The sequence below is a fragment of the Bos taurus genome, chromosome 4 (assembly GCF_002263795.3).
Source record: "Bos taurus isolate L1 Dominette 01449 registration number 42190680 breed Hereford chromosome 4, ARS-UCD2.0, whole genome shotgun sequence".
In the NCBI taxonomy this organism is placed as follows: domain Eukaryota; kingdom Metazoa; phylum Chordata; class Mammalia; order Artiodactyla; family Bovidae; genus Bos; species Bos taurus.
The window spans coordinates 87,243,715-87,267,955 of NC_037331.1; the positions used below are offsets into that span (position 1 = coordinate 87,243,715).

At 40.0% G+C, this 24,241-nt stretch overlaps 1 protein-coding gene across 11 annotated transcripts in view; it reads right to left on the bottom strand.

The window, feature by feature from the left end:
- The window catches only part of CADPS2 (calcium dependent secretion activator 2), a 580,156-nt gene that overhangs the window by 509,249 nt on the left and 46,666 nt on the right, over window positions 1-24,241 (bottom strand).

Genomic DNA, 24,241 nt, shown 5'->3' on the forward strand with positions numbered 1-24,241 from the left:
TTGTAACAGTAGCTTACTCAGTGGTTTCTTAAGCAAATAAATTTCCTCATGTATAAGATGGAAATGATGTATACATGGAGGTTACATGTTGAAAAGCATTATTCTAAAGGATTTTCATGGCACTGATAAAAAATAGAACTTCAAAAAATGGAAAGAGCATTTACTTCTAGTTAGCTACAGATGCCAGAGAAGGCGATGGCACCCCTCCAGTACTCTTGCCTGAAAAATCCCATGGACGGAGGAGCCTGGTAGGCTGCAGTCCATGGGGTCGCTAAGAGTCGGGCACGGCTGAGCGACTTCCCTTTCACTTTTCATTTTCATGCACTGGAGAAGGAAATGGCAAGCCACTCCAGTGTTCTTGCCTGGAGAATCCCAGGGACGGGGGAGCCTGGTGGGCTGCCGTCTATGGGGTCTCACAGAGTCGGACATGACTGAAGCGACTTCGCAGCAGCAGCAGCAGCAGCTACAGATGCAAAACTTAGAATAGATGCTAAAAGCTCAAAGTCTATGAAATGATAAATGTTCTAGTAAACAAAAAAGAAAACTAGTGTAAAAAAGAACTTTCTAACATGGGAATTGCAAGTTAAAACACTTTAACATAAAACACTTTATTTAACATAAAGTGTTAAAACACTTTAACAAGTTTAATACATTAACATATCTTCATAATCTCTCTACAGCACCTAGTGCACAGCATTTACACATTCCATATTTTAGTACTTACTCTCTTCCAGGTATTACAGTAAATTCAAAACTAAAAATAAAACCTAATTCTATCAACACTACTATAGTTGTTTTTAAAGTATAGTGCCCTCTAACAATGAAGTTACAGAGCCAATGCTATTGTTTGATGCACACTGGAAAGTTATTTTCAGTTGGCTCTCAATGCACTGTTTGTCATAAAGTTAGAATTCACATACTTTGGGGGTTATACCCATGTGGAAAGCAACAGGGAAAGCTATGATAAAAGGACCAACAGGCAAGGGTCTATCACTGCCCATTCTTCTTTGCCCACAGATTTCAAAGCAACATATGCCAGAAAAAACTTTAAAAGTCAATGTTATTCATTATCTTAGAGAAACAAGCAAGCTGATTATGTCTTTATACCACCAAGTGCCTTTTGACCCTTCCTGCAAGATGTAAATCAATAACCTGCATTTACATTTATTTTCTATTCTTCCCACTTCCAACTTAAAGACATACTTAAAACAAAATCAAGAAACACGTTCATTTTCTATACAAGTATTTTACACTTAACTATATTAAAAGTCTAATTATAATGCTTAATTATGCTAATTTGTAATGATTACATTTAAGTCTTTTTGCTAGTGTTATTGTGAAATTAAAACTCATCATTTCAAATTATTTATTAACCAAAATGGAGTTCTTATAGTTCTCTAGTCAAAAAACACTCAGAACCATATTCACTTGTAAATTACCTTGCTTGCTTATGCCTTATCAAAGTGCAGAAATTGTCTTAGAAACTGAATTTCATCATAAAATGTTGAACTTAAGTGAATGCCTGGGGATGCATGGTGGCCTCAAAGGGGCATTCTGACAACGTCACCACATGGTTCTTGTTGCTCAGTCTCTAACTCCGGTCCAACTCTTTGCAACCTCCATGGACTGTAGCATGCCAGCCTTCCCTGTCCTTCCCTGTCCCTGTCCCATGTCCCCAAGTTTGCTCAGATTCATGCCTACTGAATCAATGATTTCTAATCACCTCATTCTCTGCTCCTCCTCCTTTTGCCTTCAATCTTTCCCAGCATCAGTGTCTTTTCTCAAGAGTCAGCTCTTCCCATCAGGTGGCCAAAGTACAATGAATATATTCAGGGTTGATTTCCTTTTGGACTGACTGCTTTGATCTCCATACTATGCAGGGGACTCTCAAGAGACTTCTTCAGCACGACAGTTTGAAAGAATCAATTCTTCGGTGCTCAGCCTTCTTTATAGTCCAACTCTCACATCCATACATGACTACTGGAAAAACCATAGCTTTGACTATATGGACTTTTGCCAGCAAAGTGATGTCTTTGCTTTTTAATACCATACAGTTCTGAAGAACAGCCTCGTCTGAACTACTTTTTAGTGTTTTAATTGGTAACACCACTTTTAGTATAGCACAAAAAGCACAATGGGTATTGGGCAATACTGGGTTGGCCAATATGCTCGTTTGGCTTTGGGAAAACGAACATTTTGGCCAACCCAATACTTAAGGAACAGTCTTTCTTTTCCAGTTACAGCTGCACTAGCTTTTAACACTTCCTTAATGATAGCTAAGGAGAAGGGAGATCTGACCCAGTTTTAAAAGTAGTATTTTCTATCCATGCAAACTTTCAATTAATATTTTTTAGATTCACAACAGGATTGAGTGGAAGGAACAAATCTCCCATACACCCTGGTCCCAACATACACAGCATCAGTTTCAACATCCTTCAGAGTGGTAATGTTTGTTACAATTGTAAGCCTATACTGCCACATCAAAATCGGCCAAACCTCAGTTTACCTTAGGGTTCATTTTTGGTGTTGTCTCTGGGTCTGGACAAACACATAATGACATGTATCTATAATGATGGTATTAATATCACACAGAGATTTTCACTACCCTAAAAATCTTCTCTTCTCTGTCCATTCATTATTCTCCCCTCTCCTAACCCCTGACAACCACTGATCATTTTACTTTCTCTATAGTTTTGCCTTTAACAGAATTTCATAGTTGGAATCATAGAGAAGCGTTTTCAGATGCATAGTAATATAAATTTACTTAAGTTCAGTTCAGTCGTTCAGTTGTGTCTGACTCTCTGCAACCCCATGAATCTCAGCACTCCAGGCCTCCCTGTCCATCACCAACTCCTGGAGTTCACTCAAACTCATGTCCATCGAGTCAGTGATGCCATACAGCCATCTCATCCTCTGTCATCCCCTTCTCCTCCTGCCCCCAATCCTACCCAGCATCAGGGTCTTTTCCAATGAATCAACTCTTCGCATGAGGTGGCCAAAGTACTGGAGTTTCAGCTTTAGCATCAGTCCTTCCAAAGAATACCAAGGGCTGATCTCCTTTACAATGGACTGGTTGGATCTCCTTGCAGTCCAAGGGACTCTCAAAAGTCTTCTCCAACACCACAGTTCAAAAGCATCAATTCTTCGGCGTTCAGCTTTCTTCACAATCCAACTCTCACATCCATACATGACCAATGAATAAACCATAGCCTTGACTAGACGAAACTTTGTTGGCAAAGTAATGTCTCTGCTTTTCAATATGCTATCTAGGTTGGTCCTAACTTTCCTTCCAAGGAGTAAGTGTCTTTTAATTTCATGGCTGCAATCACCATCTGCAGTGATTTTGGAGCCCCCTTAAACAAAGTCTGACACTGTTTCCACTGCTTCCCCATCTATTTTCCATGAAGTGAGGAGACCGGATGCCATGATCTTCGTTTTCTAAATGTTGAGCTTTAAGCCAACATTTTCACTCTCCTCTTTCACTTTCATCAAGAGGCTTTTGAGTTCCTCTTCACTTTCTGCCATAAGGGTGGTGTCATCTGCATATCTGAGGTTATTGATATTTCTCCCAGCAGTCTTGATTCCAGCTTGTGCTTCTTCCAGCCCAGTGTTTCTCATGATGTACTCTGCATATACATATACTGAGTAATGCATTTAAAGGCCTCTTTTACTTAATATGAATTTAAAGTTCTATCTTAGTCATGGCCTGATACTTCACTTTTTTTTAAAGCACTGAATAATATTTCATTGTCTGGATGTACCACAGATTATTTATCTATTCACTTACTAAGGCCATCGTGATTGCTTCCAAATTTTGGAAATTATGATAAAGCTGTTACAAATATCCGCAAGCAGGTTCCTATGTGAACAAAAGTTTCTGGGTCAAGACCAAGGAAAACAATTGCTGGACTGTATGGTAAGAGTATGCTTAGTTTTGTAAGAAATCGCCAAACTATCATCCAAAGTGGGCTATACCATTTACACTTCCACTAGGAAGGAGACTTGTATTAGGCAGAGTGTATAAGCAAAATGACGACATGAAACCTTCTCAGAGAAGCCCAAAATGAATGCAGACTTTTGAAACAAATACTGTAATAACCATCTTAACTTCATAAATATAACAGTAAAAATTATAAAATCTAAAATATGGGGGTTGGCAAATATTTTCCATGACCTGTGCGTTAAGACAGATATTCTAATATATAAATGTTTAAAAATCAGAAGTATATTGCTCGTGACATGTCAGAATTACATTGAATTAAAATTAGTGTAGACAGTTTTACTGGAATACTGCCAAACCCATTCATTCATGTACTATGAATGCTATGTAGTACATACTATGACACAAGAGTAGTTGATACCAAGATACCATGGGCCCATGAAGCCGAAAGTATTTTCTATACATATATGTACTAAAACATATATGTAAAATGAGCCACAGTCTTGTCTAACTCAATAAAACTATTGCCCTGCCATGTAGGGCCACCCAAGACAGCTTATGGTAGAGAGTTCTGACAAAGAGTGGTCCACTGGAGAAGGCAATGGATAGCCACTTCAGTATTCTTGCCTTGAGAACCCCATGAACAGTACAAAAAGGAAAAAAAGATATGACACTGAAAGATGAACTCCCCAGGTCCATACGTGCCCAATATGCTACTGGAGAAGAGTAGAGAAATAACACCATAAAGAATGAAAAGACGGAGCTAAAGCGAAAACAACACCCAGTTGTGGATGTGACTGGTGATGGAAGTAAAGTATGATGCTGTAAAAAACAATACTGCATAGGAACCTGGAATGTTACGTCCATGGATCAAGGTAAATTGGAAGTGGTCAAACAGGAAATGGCAAGTGTGAACATTGACATTTTAGGAGTCAGTGAACTAAAATGGATTGAAATGGGTGAACTGAACTCAAATGACCATTATATCTACTACTGTGGGCAAGAATCCCTTAGAAGAAATGGAGTAGCCATCAGAGTCGACAAAAGAGTCTGAAATGGGGACTTGGATATTGTCTCAAAAATGACAGAATGATCTCTATTCATTTCCAAGGCAAACCATTCAATATCACAGTAATCCAAGTCTATCCCCTGACCAGTAAAGCTGAAGAAGCTGAAGTTTAATGGTTCTATGAAGACCTACTAGACCTTCTAGAACTAACACCGAAAGAAGATGTCCGTTTCATTATAGGGGACTGGTATGCAAAAGTAGGAAGTCCGGAGTTACCTGGAGTAACAGGGAAATTTAGCCTTGGAGTACAAAATGAGGCAGGGCAAAGGCTAAGAGAGTTTTTCCAAAAGAACGCACTGGTCATAGGAAACACACTCTTCCAACAACACAAGAGAAGACTCTGCACGTGGACATCAACAGTTGGTCAATAATGAAATCAGACTGATTGTATTCATTGCAGCTAAAGACGGACAAGCTCTACACAATCAGCAAAACAAGACTGGGAGCTGACTGTGGCTCAGATTATGAACTCCTTATTGACAAATTCAGACAAATTGAAGAAAGTAGGGAAAACCACTAGACCATTCAGGTATGTCCTAAATCAAATCCCTTATGATTATACAGTGGAAGTAAGAAACAGATTCAAGGGATTAGAACTGATAGAGAGCTGAAGAACTACAGACGTAGGTTCCTGACACTGTACAGGAAACAGTGATCAAGACCATCCCCAAGAGAAAGAAATGCAAAAGGGCAGAAGAGTTGTCTGAGGAGGCCTTACAAATAGTTGAGAAAAAAAAAAAGGATTGAAAGGCAAAGGAGAAAAGGAAAGATATACCCATATGAATGCAGAGTTCCGAAGAATAGTAAGGAGAGATAGGAAAGCCTTCCTCAGTGATCAATGCAAAGAGACAGAAGAAAACAATAAAGTGCAAAAGACCAGAGATCTCTTCAAGAAAATTAGTGATACCAAGGGAACCTTTCATGCAAAGATGGGCACAATACAGGACAGAAATGGTAAGGACCTAACAGAAGCAGAAGATATTAAGAAGAGGTGGCAAGGATACACAGAAGAACTGTACAAAAAAGATCTTCATGAGCCGGATAACCACAGTGGTGTGATTACTCACCTAGAGCCAGACATCCTGGAATGTGAAGTCAACTGGGCCTTAGAAAGCATCACTACGAACAAAGCTAGTGAAGGTGATGAAATTCCAGTTGAGTTATTTCAAATCCTAGAAGATGATGCTGTGAAAGTGCTGGACTCAATATGCAGGCAAATTTGGAAAACTCAGCAGTGGCCACAGGACTGGAAAAGGTCAGTTTTCATTCCAATCCCAAAGAAAGGCAATGCCAAAGAATGCTCATAGTTTGAGCACAACTGCACTCATCTCACACGCTAGTAAAGTAATGTCAAAATTCTCCAAGCCAGGCTTCAGCAATATGTGAACCGTGAACTTCCTGATGTTCAAGCTGGTTTTAGAAAAGGCAGAGGAACCAGAGAATAAATTGCCAACATCTGTTGGATCATCCAAAAAGCAAGAGAGTTCCAGAAAAACATCTACTTCTGCTTTATTGACTACATCAAAGCCTTTGACTGTGTAGATCACAACAAACTGTAGAAAATTCTTCAAGAGATGGGAATACCAGACCACCTGATCTGCCTTCTGAGAAGTCTGTATTCAGGTCAAGAAACAACAGTTAGAACTGGACATGGAACAACAGACTGGTTCGAAATCAGGACAGGAGTATGTCAAGGTTTTATACTGTCACTCTGCTTATTTAACTTATATGCAGAGTATATCATGAGAAACGCTGGGCTGAAAAAATCACTAGCTGGAATCAAGATTGTCGGGAGAAATATCAATAACCTCAGATATGCAGATGACAACCACCCTTATGACAGAAAGTGAAGAAGAACTAAAGAGCCTCTTGATGAAAGTGAAAGAGGAGAGTGAAAATGTTGGCTTAAAGCTCAACATTCAGAAAACAAAGATCATGGCATCCGGTCCCATCACTTCATGACAACTAGACGGGGAAACAATGGAAACAGTGGCAGACTTTATTTTGGGGGGCTCCAAAATCACTGCAGATGGTGATGGCAGCCATGAAATTAAAAGATGCTTTCTTCTTGGAAGGAAAGTTATGACCAACCTAGATAGCATATTGAAAAGCAGAGACATTACTTTGCCAACAAAGGTCCATCTAGCTATGTTTTTTCCAGTGGTCATGTATGGACATGAGAGTTGGACTATAATGAAAGCTGAGTGCAAAAGAATTGATGCTTTTTAGCTGTGGTGTTGGGGAAGACTCTTGAGAGTCCCTTGGACTGAAGGGAGATCCAACCAGTCCATTCTAAAGGAAATCAGTCCTGAATATTCATTGGAAGGACTGATGCTGAAGCTCCAGTACTTTGGCCACCTGATGTGAAGAACTGACTCATCTGAAAAGACCCTGATCCCAGCAAAGACTGAAGGCAGAAGGAGAAGGGGATGACAGCAGATGAGATGGTTGGATGGTATTGCCAACTCGATAGACATGAGTTTGAGCAAGTTTTGGGAGCTGGTGATGGACAAGGAAGTCTGGTGTGCTCCAGTCCATGGGGTCGCAAAGAGTCAGATGGGACTGAACTGAACTGAATGTACTAAAACAAATTGAATCTATTATTGTGTGATTTTGAAAATAGTATTATTTTCATAATAAAAGAAACTGAATCAATAAACAATGTCAATTACCAACTAGAACTGCTGTTTAACTAAGTTTGTTACATTCTATTTTTCTAGAAACCTCCTTTGGACACTTTTAATTAAAGGGCTACATACTGTAAGGGCTTTCCTGGTGGCTCAGTGATAAAGAATACACCTGCCGATGTAAAAGACTCAGGTTTGATCCCTGGGTTGGGAAGATCCCCTGGAGAAGAAAATGGCAACCCATTCCAGTTTTCTTGCCTGGAAAATTCCATGCACAGAAGAGCCTGGTGAGCTACAGCCTATGGAGTTGCAAAGAGTGGGACATGACTAAAAAGCCACTCAGCCAAAATATACTGTAACAGGCTAGGTGGGAATACTTCCTAGGTCAGTCCCACAGAGCTCTTACACAAAGCTCAAAATTCAAATTAGAAAGCATGAAGGGGGAAAAAAAATGAAGCAGGCAGTTGTCTATGCAAAAGCCAAGACATAGTTAAGATATAAATGAGGCTAAATAAAGAGACTGTTCTGCACAGACTTTGCAACACAACTACAAGAAAGAAAGTGATTTGGGTACGTTACTCTTGCAACTCATTAAATTATTCTACATGGAGCATATGGTTTGCTTTCCTAATCAAAACTATAATTGAGTCGATCTGCAAAAGTTCACCTACTGGTGATGCAACTCCTAACGAACCCAAAATGCCAGCTAATTCCCTTCTAGCAAGAGATGTGTTCAAGGTCCCCCGTAATGCCCAAACTCATGAAGGTGTTCAAATGATTATGCTTTGACCTCACATCTGGAAAAACTGACATGGTAACTTTGAAAAGCTGTACCCCAGAAAAGTTCAACTGCAATTTGTAACAAAAGATCTAAACATTAACCCTCATTTAGAAGTCAATGGAAATGTGATTCTAAATGTTATTCTCCATGTTGGGCTCGAGCAAGAAGCAGTAAAGGAGGGTGGAAGTATGGAGAAATACAACAAATAAACAGCCATAGCTAATCATGAAATAGTCTCCCAAATCATGGACTGTTCCAGACATCCATTAGACCGTGATGAGAGTAATACAGAGTAAGTCTGTATGAGTTCCCACATGATAACAGTCAATCATTACCTCTAAACTAGCAACCATTAATAGAAAAATGTTTCCTTTTAATTCCAAAGTAGCTCCAGTTGAAATTATTTAGCTTAGAAATTAACCGAGTTATTGTTAGCAGAAAGAAAAGATCAAGTTCTACTTTCCCAAAGGTTAAAATTTAAATTTAATAAATTTTAAACCAAGGGGTGTGCTCCTTCAAAATCCAATCCTTATCAAATAGAGAAAACATCTGATGCTCATCTCAAATTTCACACAGATTTGATCACTGGGTTGGGAAGATCCCCTGGAGATAGAAACAGCAACCCACTCCAATATTCTTGTAGGGAAAAGTCCATGGACAGAGGAGCCTGGTGGGCTACAGTCTGTGGAGCTGCAAAAGAGTTAGACATGACTTAACAACAAACAACATCACCATCCCATTCTAGGGAGAAAAACTCCCCTTGCCTCAGTTTCCCCATCCACAAAATGGGTAGACTAGAACCTAACTCAAGTATTAAATGACAATGTGTATACAGTATTTAATATCTTAGCATATTAGATGATTAGTAGATCATTTCCAGAAAAGCAAATGGTAATCCACTCCAGTATTCTTGCCTACAGAATCCCATGGACAGAGGAGCCTGCTGGGCTGCTGTCCACAGGGTCGCACAGAGTCGGAACACAACTGAAGCGACTTAGCATGCATTTAAGCATTGGAGAAGGAAATGGCAACCCACTCCAGTGTTCTTGCCTGGAGAATCCCAGGGACAGGGGAGCCTGGTGGGCTGCCGTCTATGGGGTCGCACAGAGTCAGACGCGACTGAAGCGACTTAGCAGCAGCAGGTCATTTCCACTATAAAGTCTCAATATTGAGAATGAAAAGGTAGCCAAATCAGGTAATAAAAATTTTAATTAGATATAGTTTCTCATAGCTTTAATTGAGGTACTCAATATGTCAGCAAATTTGGAAAACTCAGCAGTGGCCACTGGACTGCAAAAGGTCAGTTTTCATTCTAATCCCAAAGAAAGGCAATGCCAAAGAATGCTCAAACTACCACACAATTGCACTCATCTCACACGCTAGTAAAGTAATGCTCAAAATTTTTCAAGCCAGGCTTCAGCAATATGTGAACCGTGAACTTCCAGATGTTCAAGCTGGTTTTAGGAAAGGCAGAGGAACCAGAGATCAAATTGCCAACATCTGCTGGATCATGGAAAAAGCAACAGAGTTCCAGAAAAACATCTATTTCTCCTTTATTGACTATGCCAAAGCCTTTGACTGTGTGGATCACAATAAACTGGAAAATTCTGAAAGAGATGGGAATACCAGACCACCTGACCTGCCTCTTGAGAAACCTGTATGCAGGTCAGGAAGCAACAGTTAGAACTGGACATGGAACAACAGACTGGTTCCAAATAGGAAAAGGAGTACGTCAAGGTTGTATATGCAGAGTACATCATGAGAAACGCTGGGGTGGAAGAAGCACAAGCTGGAATCAAGATTGCCAGGAGAAATATCAATAAGCTCAGATATGCAGATGACACCACCCTTATGGCAGAAAGTGAAGAACTAAAGAGCCTCTTGATGAAGTGAAAGAGGTGAGTGAAAAAGTTGGCTTAAAGCTCAACATTCAGAAAACTAAGATCATGGCATCCAGTCCCATCACTTCATGGGAAATAGATGAAATTGTGGAAATAGTGGCTGACTTTATTTTGGGGGGCACCAAAATTACTGAAGATGGTGAATGTAGCCATGAAATTAAAAGACACTTACTCCTTGGAAGGAAAGTTATGACCAAGCTAGACAGCATATTAAAAAACAGAGACATTACTTTGTCAACAAGGTCCATCTAGTCAAGGCTATGGTTTTTCCAGTGGTCATGTATGGATGTGAGAGTTGGACTATAAAGAAAGCTGAGTGCTGAAGAATTGATGCTTTTGAACTGTGGTGTTGGAGAAGACCCTTGAGAGTCCCTTGGACTGCAAGGAGATCCAACCAGTCCATCCTAAAGGAGATCATTGGAAGGACTGATGTTGAAGCTGAAACTCCAATACTTTGGCCACCTGATGCGAAGAGCTGAGTCATTTGAGAAGACGTTGATGATAGGAAAGATTGAGGGCAGGAGGAAAAGGGGACGACAGAGGATAAGATGGTTGGATGGGCATCATCGACTCAATGGACATGAGTTTGAGTAAGCTCTGAGAGTTGGTGATGGTCAGGGAGGGCTGGCATGCTGTGGTCCATGGGGTCACAAAGAGTCAGACCTGACTGAACTGAACTGAACCCAACAGAGTGCTTCTAACTGATATGCATATAAATCTTCTGAGGATCTTGCTAAAACACCAATTCTAATTCAGTAGGCTTCTGGTGGAGCTAGAAATTTCAAATTTCTAACAAGCTTTGATCCTCCTGCCTGTCCATGATCTTTAAGTAACAGGGTTCTGTAACTGAGTATGGATGGAGACTGGCTGCAATTAGAAGGGCTATTTTGGCTGCAAGGAACAGAGACTCCACTGAGTCCATTCCAGAAACTTAAAGCATAACCTGGAGTAGACCTAATGGAGCTGGGCCCCTGAGATAGTCTCTTTCCATCTGCACCTAGTCCCATTCTCCTCTTTCTCCCCAGGTCCCTACTCACCACCTACTCCAGTAGGTATCATACTGGGGGTGCAGGTGGTAGATCTATGTTTTTAAAAAGCTCTCTGGGGGTTCTGCTGGACCTGCCTCAGCAGGGCAGGTAAACAAGCTCAGGCAAAAGGCACCAGCGTGCAATTACCCAATCTCAACCTCCAAGTGGGCTTCCCTGGTAGCTTAGCTGGTAAGGAATCTGCCTGTAATGCAGGAGACCTGGGTTCGATTCCTGGGTTGGGAAGACCTCCTGGAGAAGGAAATGGCTACCCACTCCAGTATTCTGGCCTGGAGAATTCCATGGACAGAGGAGCCTGGCAGGCTACAGTCCATGGGGTCTCACACCTCCTGCTCCTTATTCTTCAGCTAAATGAATTACTCTGAACTTTCCTGGTCCTGTAAGGATTAGCACCCATTGTTTAATATAAACATTAGGAAACAGTGACAATAATAAAGGCAGTGATGAAAACTGAGTATATCTATGTATCATTCAACTCTCACAGCAACCAACCCAAGGTAAGTGTTTTTACCATCCTTACTTCATGGCCAAGAAGACTGAAACTTAAGAAAGGTTAAGAAGTTTGAGCAAGGTCACAGAGCTAACAGGAGCAGAGGCCCGCCTGGTTATGATATGCATGCTCTTTACAACACCCTGCAACAGCTCTTGCCCAGGAACAGTGAATCTGAAGTCACAGGCAATGTCTGAATCCATTCTCCTCAAAGCTTTGCCAGGTGAGAAATATAAAACGGAATTTTGCCACTGATAGTGATGAAATGCCCCCCCCCTTTTTTTTTTACATTTACTTATTTGGCTTCTCTCAGGATTAGTTGCAGAGAAGGCAATGGCACCCCACTCCAGGACTCTTGCCTGGAAAATCCCACGGACGGAGGAGCCTGGTAGGCTGCAGTCCGTGGGGTCGCTCAGAGTCGGACACGACTGAGTGACTTAGCAGCAGCAGCAGCGTTAGTTGTGGCATGAGGAATCTAGTTCCCTGACCAGGGATCAAACTCGAGTCCCCTGCATGGGGAACATGGAGTCTTAGCCACTGGATCACCAGAAATCCCAGAAATGACCTTTTAAATTACAGATTACATGTACCTGCATAAGTTTAAGGACTATTTGCACTTATTTCCTCTTTTGCCTTTGGTCTAATGAGCTTCATTCACTTTTCAGTTAGTAGCTCTTACAAATCAAGATTAGCCCTTATTCTGACACATAACAAAATTTCTTAACCTGTCTGGGTATTTTGACTTTGTTCCTGATGTCTTTGGTCATGTACCAGCTTCTGGGGTTCGAATCTGGCACTGGAATGTTTTTCTCCACTCCTAAGGGTTTATACTATTTCATTTTCAGTATTTACAATTTATTCTGAATTTGGAATTTATTCTTGCATATTATGTGAGGAACAAATCTAATTTTATATTTCCATATGGCTATCCAATTGTTCCAACACTATTTATTAAAGTCTATCTTCCCACACTGATTTGATATGCCATCTTTTTCAGATACTAAATTTTGACTAATAAAACCATATAATGTAGGTGCAATCCAATAGCTGAAACAGTCGAGATGCCCTATCAAGATTGATTTAAAAGGTCGAGGTGGAAAAATAAATAGCAAGAATAGCCAGGAAAAGCACAGTAATTTCATAAACAGGAAGGCAGTCCAGCCACAGCAGATATTAAATGTTTTATAACATATTTAGAATTAATTCTGGAAATAATACAAATATGTTCACACTTGATCCAGAAATCCTGTCTTTAGTATATTCTAAAACACACTGGCAAGAATACGAAACAACCCAAGCACAAAGATATTGTGTCATTACTTATAAGAGCAAACAAATATGGTTCATCCATGCAACCCACTGATGAAGGTCTGAGCTCCCTACAGAGACCAGTCTATATACAGTGATCAACAAAGACTGCTAAGCGAAAAGCATAGTGCAGAATAACATTTTCATGATTCTTCCTGAGTGGGCATGGGGGACGCAAAATTAATGGAAAATATGTTTCTCTAAAGGAACAGTACAAGGATAAAACAAAAATTATTAACATGGTTACCTACAGCAAGAGGGAGGGCCCAGGGTTGGAAACAAGATTTCTATGAATATTACCTTACTATACACTTTTAGCTTTGGAAACAAAATTTCTATTCTGAATCATTAATGTATTTTTAATTAAAAGTTTTACTGAGTTAAACACAAAATCACAGTTACAAGAAATAATACAAAGAGATCTCATGCCCACTTTGCCAGTTTGCTCCCATGGTAACATTTTGCAGAACCATCCTATGGTATCACAACCAATGCTTTAACAGATAATCCATCCATCTTATTTAGTTTTGCCAGGTTTTGTGTGTGCATAGTAAGTTGTACGTGACTGTATCACCTGCGAAGGTTCCTACATCCATCCTGTGGACACAAGACACATTCGGATTTGTCATGTCACCAGTTTACACATCACCCATGTCCTTTCTGGGCTTTCCTGATAGCTCAGTTGGTAAAGAATCCGCCTGAAATGCAGGAGACGCCAGTTCGATTCCAGGGTTGGGAAGATCCACTGCAGAAGGGATAGGCTACCCATTCCAGTATTCTTGGACTTCCCTTGTGGCTCAGCTGGTAAAGAATCCACCTGCAATTCGGGAGACCTGGGTTCAATCCCTGGGTTGGGAAGATCCCCTGGAGGAGGGAAATGCTACCCACTCCAGTATTCTGGCCTGGAGAATTCTGTAGACTGAATAGTCCATGGGGTCACACAGAGTCAGACACAACTGAGCAACTTTCACTTTCATATCCTGCCGCTCCTCACCTGGTCCCTAACCCCCTTACAAGCTAATCTGTCCATGATTTCTAAGACTGTGTCATTTCAGAATGCTATACAGTACTTTTCCTTCTGGGAAGACTGAGTAGACATACTTTTCCCACCATTAAATACAACTGAAAATATCTGCTATCATATATAAAACAAGCATAAGACTGGTAAAGAGAAAACAGCAGACAGGATAGAAGCTATGCAAACCAAGTAAGGACATGGGGGTTGTATCTGCCACCTCATATATCCCTGACTTGGAGATGAAGATGTAGGAGACCTAGAAACACCAACAGGCCCAAGTGAAAAAATTAGTGGAAAGGGCTTCTCTCATCTCACACGCTAGTAAAGTAATGCTCAAAATTCTCCAAGCCAGGCTTCAGCAATACATGAACCGTGAACTTCCAGATGTTTAAGTTCAAACTCCAGTACTTTGGCCACCTCATGCGAAGAGTTGACTCATTGGAAAAGACTCTGATGCTGGGAGGGATTGGGGGCAGGAGGAGAAGGGGACGACAGAGGATGAGATGGCTGGATGGCATCACTGACTCGATGGACGTGTGTCTGAGTGAACTCCAGGAGATGGTGATGGACAGGGAGGCCTGGCGTGCTGCAATTAATGGAGTGGCAAAGAGTCGGACACAACTGAGTGACTGAACTGAACTGATGCAGCCTAAGGACCAGGAAATGTACACCATAACAAAAATGAAAACACTTAGATAACAGCCTCTCTATTCCACCAATCACCACAGAAAACCTCTACCCCTACCCCCTCATGCCAGCAAAGGAAAAGTGCAAACCTAGAATTCCACTCTCTTTAGATGAACAATGTTCCCTGTGCCCCTGCCTGAGTGATGCCAAAGATGGCCAAGTAGAGAGTCAAGATTATCATGCCCACTATGCAGTAACAGGCACCCCTACCTGTCTCAGTGGAGGCAACATGGGAGCTTGCACTTCAGCCCCCACACAATAAGGTGGGCCCCTCCTCCTCCAAGGTAGGGGCAGAAAAGGCCTAGTGGAGACTAAGGACTTTTACCATCAACCAGTGGGAACCACTATGCAGTCCATGGTGAGGGAGAAACTGAGGCAGAAATGCCAGCAGTAAATAAGAATCCCCTCCTCCTCGTCAACTGAGGCACCTGGACTTATATCTCCACCGGCAGTAATGAGGCAGGATCCCTCTCTCCCACCACAGCCCCATCAGAAACAGTTAAAACAAAGGTTAAACAACATCCAGAGTCTCTTAACATGATACAAAAATATCTAAGTTTCAATAGAAAAAAAAAATAGCATAGCTAAAAACCAGGAAGATCTCATAGATAACAAATACTGAAATGACATGTTAGACTTACCAAACAAAGATTTTTAGAGCAGCCAACATAAAAGTACTTCAAGGAACATTTGTGACTACATGTAAAATACATGGGGAGAAAATAGAAAACCTAAATGACATGGGAAGTCTAGGAAGGAAAGAAAACCCATAGAAAAAAAATAGAAAACCTCAAAGACATGGGCAGTCTACAAAGGAAAGACAAAAAAGAGAAATTTTAGCAATGAAATATATAGTAACCAGAATTTAAAACTCCACAGATGGACTCAAAGGCAGAATGGAGGGGACAGAGGAAAGAATCGGTGAACTGGAAGACAGTAGAAAATACCAAAGAAAATAGTGGAAGAAAAACGTAGTGACCTGTGGGACTGTAACAATCTAACGTTCATTGGAATCACGGAAGCAGAGGAGAAACAAGAGTGGGTCTGAAAAAGTACTAGAAGAAATAATGGCTAAAAACTCTGAATTTTCCATGAGACAAAGTTACAAATTCAAGAAGCTGAGAAGACCCTACGTTGAAGAACCCCAGAGAAATCCATGCCAAGGCACAACATAATTAAAATTCTGAAATCTAACAGTAAACAAACAAAAAAAGCAGCTGAGAAAAATGATGCCTTACCTATAGGGGGAGAAAATGATTTCTCATCAGAAAATAAGGAGGTCAGAAGTGGCCCAGTGTTATACAAGTGCTGAAACAAAAACTGTCAACCTACAATCTTACAACACAATATCCTCAGAAGATAAAGAGAAATCAGGGATTCCCTGGTGGCTCAGTGGGAAAGAATCTGCCTGCCAGTGAAAGAGATGCAGGTTCGATCCCTGGGTCGGGAAGATCCCCTGGAGAAGGAAATGGCAACCCACTCCGGTATTCTTGCTTAGAAAATTCCATGGACAGAGGAGCCTGGTGGGCTACAGTCCATGAAGTTGCCAAGAGTTGGACACGACTAAGTGACTGAGCACACATGCACATATCTCTGGCGGACTTACCCCTTTTATCATTAGTTAACATCCCATTAACAACTTTTTTTCATTTTGGAATCTAACTCTCCAGGTACTGACATGTCATTTCTATTATTTTCTTTTTATTAATGATAGCATGGTATAAATTTTTCCATCCTTTTACTTTCAACTTACCCACAGGCACAGAATTTGAAGTGCATTTCTTGCAAGCAGCGTATAATTTTTTTATCCACTATGCTGAACCCTGCAAATGGTTGGTATAAGAATCTAATTTTAAAGTAATTGCTTTGTCAGTGCTTAAGTCTGTCCTGTTATTTGTTTCGTACTTGTTTTCTTCATTCCTCTTATCTCAAGTGGTTTCTCTTTTGCCTTCCTTCCGGTTACTTGAAGTTTTTTTTGTTTTGTTTTTTTACTTTTTAGAATTCCTTGATTTCTTCAGTGTGCTCTGGGTATTATATATATGAATTGTAACAATTTACTGATTCCAACATTTTGTCACCTCCAGCATGGAGATCTCCCTTTCATTTAGGTCCTTTGGCCTCCCCCACTTTTAAGTATCATTGTTTTACAAACAGATGTGATCACTTGTTTTAATCATCAAGTGTTTAAGTCATGAGGAAATGTTTAGTCTCCTGCATGCACTCATTATGATGTTTTGTCTTCCTTCCTGAAGCACCAAGATTCCTGCCCACATTACTTCCTTTCTGTTTGAAGAACTTTAGCCAGTCTTTGAGCAAAAGTCAGTTAAACAACTAGTTCTTCATTTTCCTTCATCTTAGAAGGTTCTTATTTCCCTTTATCTTTCCAGAATGATAAAACTTGTAGTAAATAGTTCTGTTTTTACTAGCACTTTAAAATATTGCAGGCTGTAGGTCAAGATATGCTATTCCAGGCTGCAAGTAAGATATGCTAAAAGCGGGTGGTCTTCGATTGGGTGCAGGGGACACAAGACACTTGCCACTGCGCTGTTCCAATTTTGTTCACCTAACTACATTTTAGAGTTTGTCTAAAATGGGTTGTCTCCTATACCATCTTTTCTAGAACTAAAGTGTACAAAAAATTTAAATAGTTCTTAAGTGTCCATCTCCAAACCACCACTTTAACAGCAAAAAAATATGATAATGGTGTATTGTGTCCTTCCTTAAGAACAAGGCCATTACAACCTTGAGAGTCCAGCTGAAGGTCAGGTGCAGTAACACCTAGGTACTCCCTTGGTCAGAGAGCACTGTCCTCCACTCTCTCTAACCTGATTGATTTCACCCACATTTTAAGGTTATGTATGCAATTTATATTACTTGTATTCATCAATTTTAACACGTTTTATTTTTCTTCAACACAGAGAATTCAAAAGCAAAACTTAAGTTTTCTTCCCTTCACATGCTAAAGAGATACTAGATCAAATTTGTTAACAATTTTTTTCAAAGCAAAAGAAATCTTCTGAACAACATTGTAAAACCAGCCTCCCAGATTCCTGCCTTTGCATGCAAAAGCCACACTGAAAACTATCTTTTAAACTATTCTGTGAATGAAGAATGATGGTTAACCAGGTAAATAAAGCTATCTTCATCATAGCTCAAGAAGAGCCACCTTTTCAACTATGTAAAAACTGTGCTATACAGCAAGAACACTTATGAATCTGTAAAACAAGGCATTCTATACAACAATCCATTATACTTCATAGCCGTGAACGTAATAGTGTAAAATAATACCGATAGGAACTATTATCCCTATTTCAAAGTAAGAATACTTTCAACACAGAAATGTTAACTAGCTTGCTCAAGGTCACACCATAGCAAGAAGCAGAATCACTATTTAAATCCAGGCAGGCAGTTTTCAGAGTCCCTGGCTCCTAACCTAACACTACACTGCAGAAATACTCCAGTCCTGGGAAATAAAAGAATTCACAAGATTGTCTACTGCAAGACTAAAAAGGTAAAGTAAATATAAAATCTGTAAGATTCTATTCTAAGTGAAATAAAGACAAATAGCATTCATTCACTGACACTGCTATAGAAACAGCATGAAATCAAAACTTTCTTATTCTGATGCCGCTAAAATCAATGGATGAAAACAATCACACTGATTTCAAAAGATCTGCAAAGATGACAAACAATTCAGGATAATACGCAGCCGTTTAAAAGTAAGCAAGCACTAAACACTGAAATAAACTAAAAAGAAATTTAATTGCTCCCATATACAGTGCATTATCAGAGGACAAACAACCAACCAACCAAATAGGCTTAATAGATTTTTTTTCAATAATTTCCATTTTTTTCATTTGTAATAACAGCAAAAAATCTGCACCTGGAAACTGAGGAATCTTCAATTTTTATCTAATAGGTTATTCAGAAAAAAAAAAAAAGAAAAGCTAAAGATCACAAGGCAACAATTTGTAGATGGCAAAAGTAAAAGAAAGTTATATTTCCAAGTTCAATAAATATCCTCTTTAGTTATAAAATAACTTCATTTATTTAAAAAGTCAGTTGATGTTTTCTAAGTTTCAGCTATAACATAATAAAGCTCAAAAGAACATAGTTCTAAAATGTCATCAGTAAAAGAAAGCAATCTGGACTTTCACTGGACAGAATTTATAATAATAATAAAGAACCAGAAGATTTAAATGAAAATAGAAAAATCCAACATCAGAAAGGTTTTGTTTGTTTATATGTTTTTGTTTTTTTTTTTAATGGAGAAATTAACATTTGAGGGCCATTCTATTAAGCGACTCCAAAAGCAATTCAGAAGCTGGAAGAAATACCAGGCAAAACTCAATGTTCTAATAAGAAGTAGAAAGCAGGCCTCATCCCTCGCCTCCAGTAGGATCAATTGGAGCTGTTATTTGGCTCCTCTGACTGTAAAAGGGAAACCAAATTCAATATTACACAATTAAGAAAGGTTTGGAGCCTGGGAGGCTACAGTCCACATAGTTACAAAAAGAGTCGGACATGCCTTAGTGACTAACAGCAAGCAACTCAGACACATATTACATCATCACCTCGAGCAACAAACTATGATGCCTTACTGGTGTTAATTGGGGTTCCCCCCAGCAATAAAATAGACATGTAACTCTGCCATCCATACCTGAAAAACAAACATCCCTATCTCCAAAATCTTAAGTATCTTCAATCACAGATTTTCATCAGAACTTAATATCAAATTTGTATTTCAAAGGAATATATACAGATAAAGCTCATTTTTTAAAGTAAAAAGGACTTAAGATCTGGGAGTTACATGCCCAAGTAGGGAAGTACTTCTACAATTCCTGCTGGAATGAGGATGGGTGTGGCTATTGGTTTACATTAAGTCCCTGGGATTGCTGCCAATAAAATGTCAGTTACAAACTTCACTAATTTTCCACCTCAGCACCGGGCAAAGTCTGAACTCAGAAAACTCACTCTCACACGAAGCAATTTCACCGAAGACCAAAGATCCCTTTTTACCTGACAAACTGCTGGACAAAGAGGTTGGTAAGAGGGCACCATACAGAAGAAAAGCATATGCTGGGATTACCACTGTAGCTCTCAAATATTAAGAGACTGAAGTTTGTAATAAATGATAACCTTTCCCTTTAAAAACTAATGAAAATCTGTCTAGGAAAACGGAAATGCTAACAGAATACAAAGAAAGCTGTATTTAATCATTCCAAAGATAAAAGGATGGTTCCATTCTGGCTAGAGATCATGAATGTAACAAACTATGCTATAAAATACTCACCGTAGTGTATAGGGTTGCTTATGTACGTGTGTATATTTCCCTTACTCTGAACTCATTCAAAACTAACTGCTGTGTGCTTATTTGCTTCAGTGGACTCCGACTCTTTGTGACCCCATGGACTGTAGCTTGCAGGCTCGCCTGTCTATGGGGACTCTCCACACAAGAATACTGTAATGGGTTGCCATGCCCTCCTCCTCCAGGGGATCTTCCCAACCCTGGGATCAAACCCAGGTCTCCTGCACTGCAGGCAAATTCTTTACCATCTGAGCCACTAGTGAAACAACTTACTATGTAAGTAGTCAAGCATAGTTAAAACATATATATGAAATATTGGTTCTGTCTTTCATGGAATTCTAGTCAGGGCCAGTGGAGGATGAGAGGTAAATAATATCATTCCCTTGAAAACATCTACAAGTCACTTTCTGAAAAATACTTTGGCAAAGCTATTATTTGCAAGATCATGGTCTTAAATAAAACAGTTAGACTAATATAAAAAGTAAAAAATCACCTATGTTTGCATACATGCAATTACTAAATAAAAGTGTAAACTTAGAAAAGAATCCTGAATCACCATTTAGAAATCTGGTCTTGCATGTGGGCCCGTTGCCTGCACCACTCGCCAAAGCAAATGTGACACACATGGTTGCGAAAGCCTATTTACCCATAAGTTAGTCTTATCCTACCACAAATGTCCAGAAGTCATTTGGAGACATAAGGACATGCTTCTCTGAGTCTAGTCTTCCATCTGAATTAGGGCGAAATGGAACATAAGTAGACCTCTTCCTGTGCTACTAGAAATCTATCAGCATAGCCATGGGGGATGGACAGCAATATTATTGTCTGGTCTCAGCTGCCATTTAAAGACCAGTGAAGTAATCACCACATATGTAAAAGAATAGATGTTAAAATGCTGCTATATATCCAAAACCACAGCTAAACTGTAGAAGAAATCACAGTACAATATGGAAACCACCATACTGTAGCTGAGACCATAAACATAGCTGAGACATAAACCACCAAAGTCCCCTTTTCCATGAAATTATGCAATTTTGATAATGAGAATGACAGTTGAATTTTAAAGACAATTTGGGCTTCCCTGATAGCTCAGTTTGTAAAAAATCCGCCGGCAATGCAGGAGACCCCAGTTCGATTCCTGGGTTGGGAAGATCCTCTAAAGAAGGGATAGGCTACCCACTCCAGTATTCTGGACTAGAGAATTCCATGGACTGGAAGGAATGATGCTAAAGCTGAAACTCCAGTACTTTGGCCACCTCATGCGAAGAGTTGACTCATTGGAAAAGACTCTGATGCTGGGAGGGATTGGGGGCAGGAGGAGAAGGGGACGACAGAGGATGAGATGGCTGGATGGCATCACTGACTCGATGGACGTGAGTCTGAGTGAACTCCGGGAGTTGGTGATGGACAGGGAGGCCTGGCATGCTGCGATTCATGGGGTCGCAAAGAGTCGGACATACTGAGAGACTTTCACTCTCACTTCACTTTGGACAATAAAATACTATGATATCATAATAGTGGATATATGTCATTTCACATTTGTCCAAATCCAGAGAATGCAAAACACGGAGAAGGAACCCTATGGTAAACTATGGACTTTAGAATGACTATGTGTCAATGTACGCTCACAGTTAACAAACGTACCACCCTAATGGTGAGGCATGTGTATGAGTGGAGGGTATTCGGGAAATCTCTGAACCTTCCCCTCACCTCAGTTTTGCTGTGAACCTAACACTACTCAAAAAAAAAAAAAAAAAAAAAGTCTTAATTAAAAAAAAAAACCAGTTTAGTTAACTGAAATAATGCATTTTCCTTCTCAGCTTATGATGGCAGTATGGTATTACAGAATGGCTACTGCTGCTGCTGCTGCTAAGTCGCTTCCGTCTGTGCGACCCCAGAGATGGCAGCCCACCAGGCTCCCCTGTCCCTGGGATTCACCAGGCAAGAACACAGAATGGCAGTAGGGTACTATTTCCTATCAAAAAATGGGGTAAACAATCCAGAGAGTTGTCTATGCACAATTCCTAGTAACATTTTCATTTATTTCCTTCCAACTTTTGTTCTGTCCATAACACTTTTATTTTACCTAACTGTACTCATGAGATCCTACTTTATTAGCAACATGACAGGCCACTACAGGATCCAAAATCTTTGCTAATAGATGAAAATGTATCTAGTTTTTTTTCAATGTGTTAATTCCTACTGAAATTGACCATTTTCCACTATACTATAATTAAATTGGGAATTCACGGAACAATTATTGATATGTATCATGCTTTAAGTACTAAAGTGAACAATTTTAAGGAACAAAACATTAAAAGTATTTTCCACTTCTTAGTATTTAACTGGTACCCAAAGACATTTCCCTTAAAACTTTTGCTTCAAGAGCTAAAAGGAATTTTTTTTAAGAATAGTTAAGAGTTAACAATAAGTCCTTGATCCATTCATGGCCTTAAAATTACATGATTTAAGAAGTGCTGTAAAAATTCAAGAAATATCAGATTAGAGTGCTCTGGGAAGATTTCGGATGGCAAACAGCTTTTAGCTGGTTCTTAAAGAACAAGGAAGGTTTGAACCTGTGGGAGGGGGAGGGTGGGGGGGGCGGTGCGCAGGGAGACAACCAGGAAGCAGAGAATAACTTGACAAACAGGTTAGGCTAAAAACAATACTTATAAACTATTTAGGGAAGTGTGCCCTTGAAGATAACAGCCAAGATAGGCCTAGAAGAACAGAGATGACAGCAATATGATAGAAATAGGTGACATATTTGAGGTAGAAAAACTAAACAGACATTTACTGAAAAGTGAGAGTCTAACCCTTGGGAAATTACCCTAAAGAGTTGAAGAATCCAAAGTGCTGCTAAAAAATAAAAAACAAAGAAAGGAAAGAAAAACAGAAGAGCCATCAAAGCTTCACAAATGGAACTCATTTGTGGAATTAGAGTAGGGTGGAGTAGGGTGGAATTAAGGGCTTCCCTTAAGGGGAAGTGGTAAAGAATCCGCCTGCCAATGCAAGAGAAGCAGGTTCGATCTCTGGATCAAGAAGAGCCCCTGGAGAAGGAAATGGCAACCCACTCCAGTATTCTGGCCTGGGAAATCCCATGGACAGAGGAGTCTAGCAGGCTACAGTCCATGGGATAGCAAAGAGTCGGACATAAATTAGCGAGTAAAGAAGCAGCAAGTGAGGAACCATTTTTAAGTTTCTCCTGCTACAAAGGGCAGGAGAACATCAACTGAGAAGACACCAATGGATTTATGGATTTAGTGGTAAAGACATTCAAGAACGCAATTTCTATAGGAAGGGCAAGCTGAGATACCTTGCAGATTTTGCGCTTCACCTTTTTCCGAAAAAGATGAGAACACACCCAAGTTCCCCGTTAGCTAACGTGAAAATATACAGGGAAGTGAAGGGGAAAAAAAAAAAAAAAATCAACAAATCCATTTTCGAAAGAGTGGTCAGGTTGGTCTCAGACAAAAGGTTACATCTGAGCCAGACCTTGAGGTGGTAAAGGAATGAGACATGACGTATCTGGGGAGGAGCCTCTCAGGGCACTGGCACATGAGGCAGTACAAAGAGGCCAGCGGTGAGTGGAAAAGAACAGGAGGCAGAGATTCCTAAGGCACAAAATCAACGGGCCAACACCTCGGAGGTCACTCTAAGCACTTCAGGTTTTCTGCTGTGAGTATTAGGGAGCCACTGGAGAGTTTGGAGAAGAATGAAAAACCATCTAAGGCAGAGACCTCAGCCAAGAAAGAACCGTTCAGTGACTGGACCTATTCCTATAGTGCTTTCTGTGTTTAACAGTCTTGAACTTGCATTCACTATGCTGGTTAAATTTGTAATGAGGTCTACACTAGACTCCACAGCGTATGTGCCATGAACCAGAACAAGGCTAGGCCCAGGGTAGCAAGAATCACCTGGTTCTATCAACTCAAATGAGGGTAGCCTTTCCGGTTACCTGGAAGTACACAAAACCAGAAGTACACAAATACCATATCTCCAAGTATAACATAACATGGAAAAAATTATGAAGCACTTTTCTATAGATAGGCAAGAATTAATTATC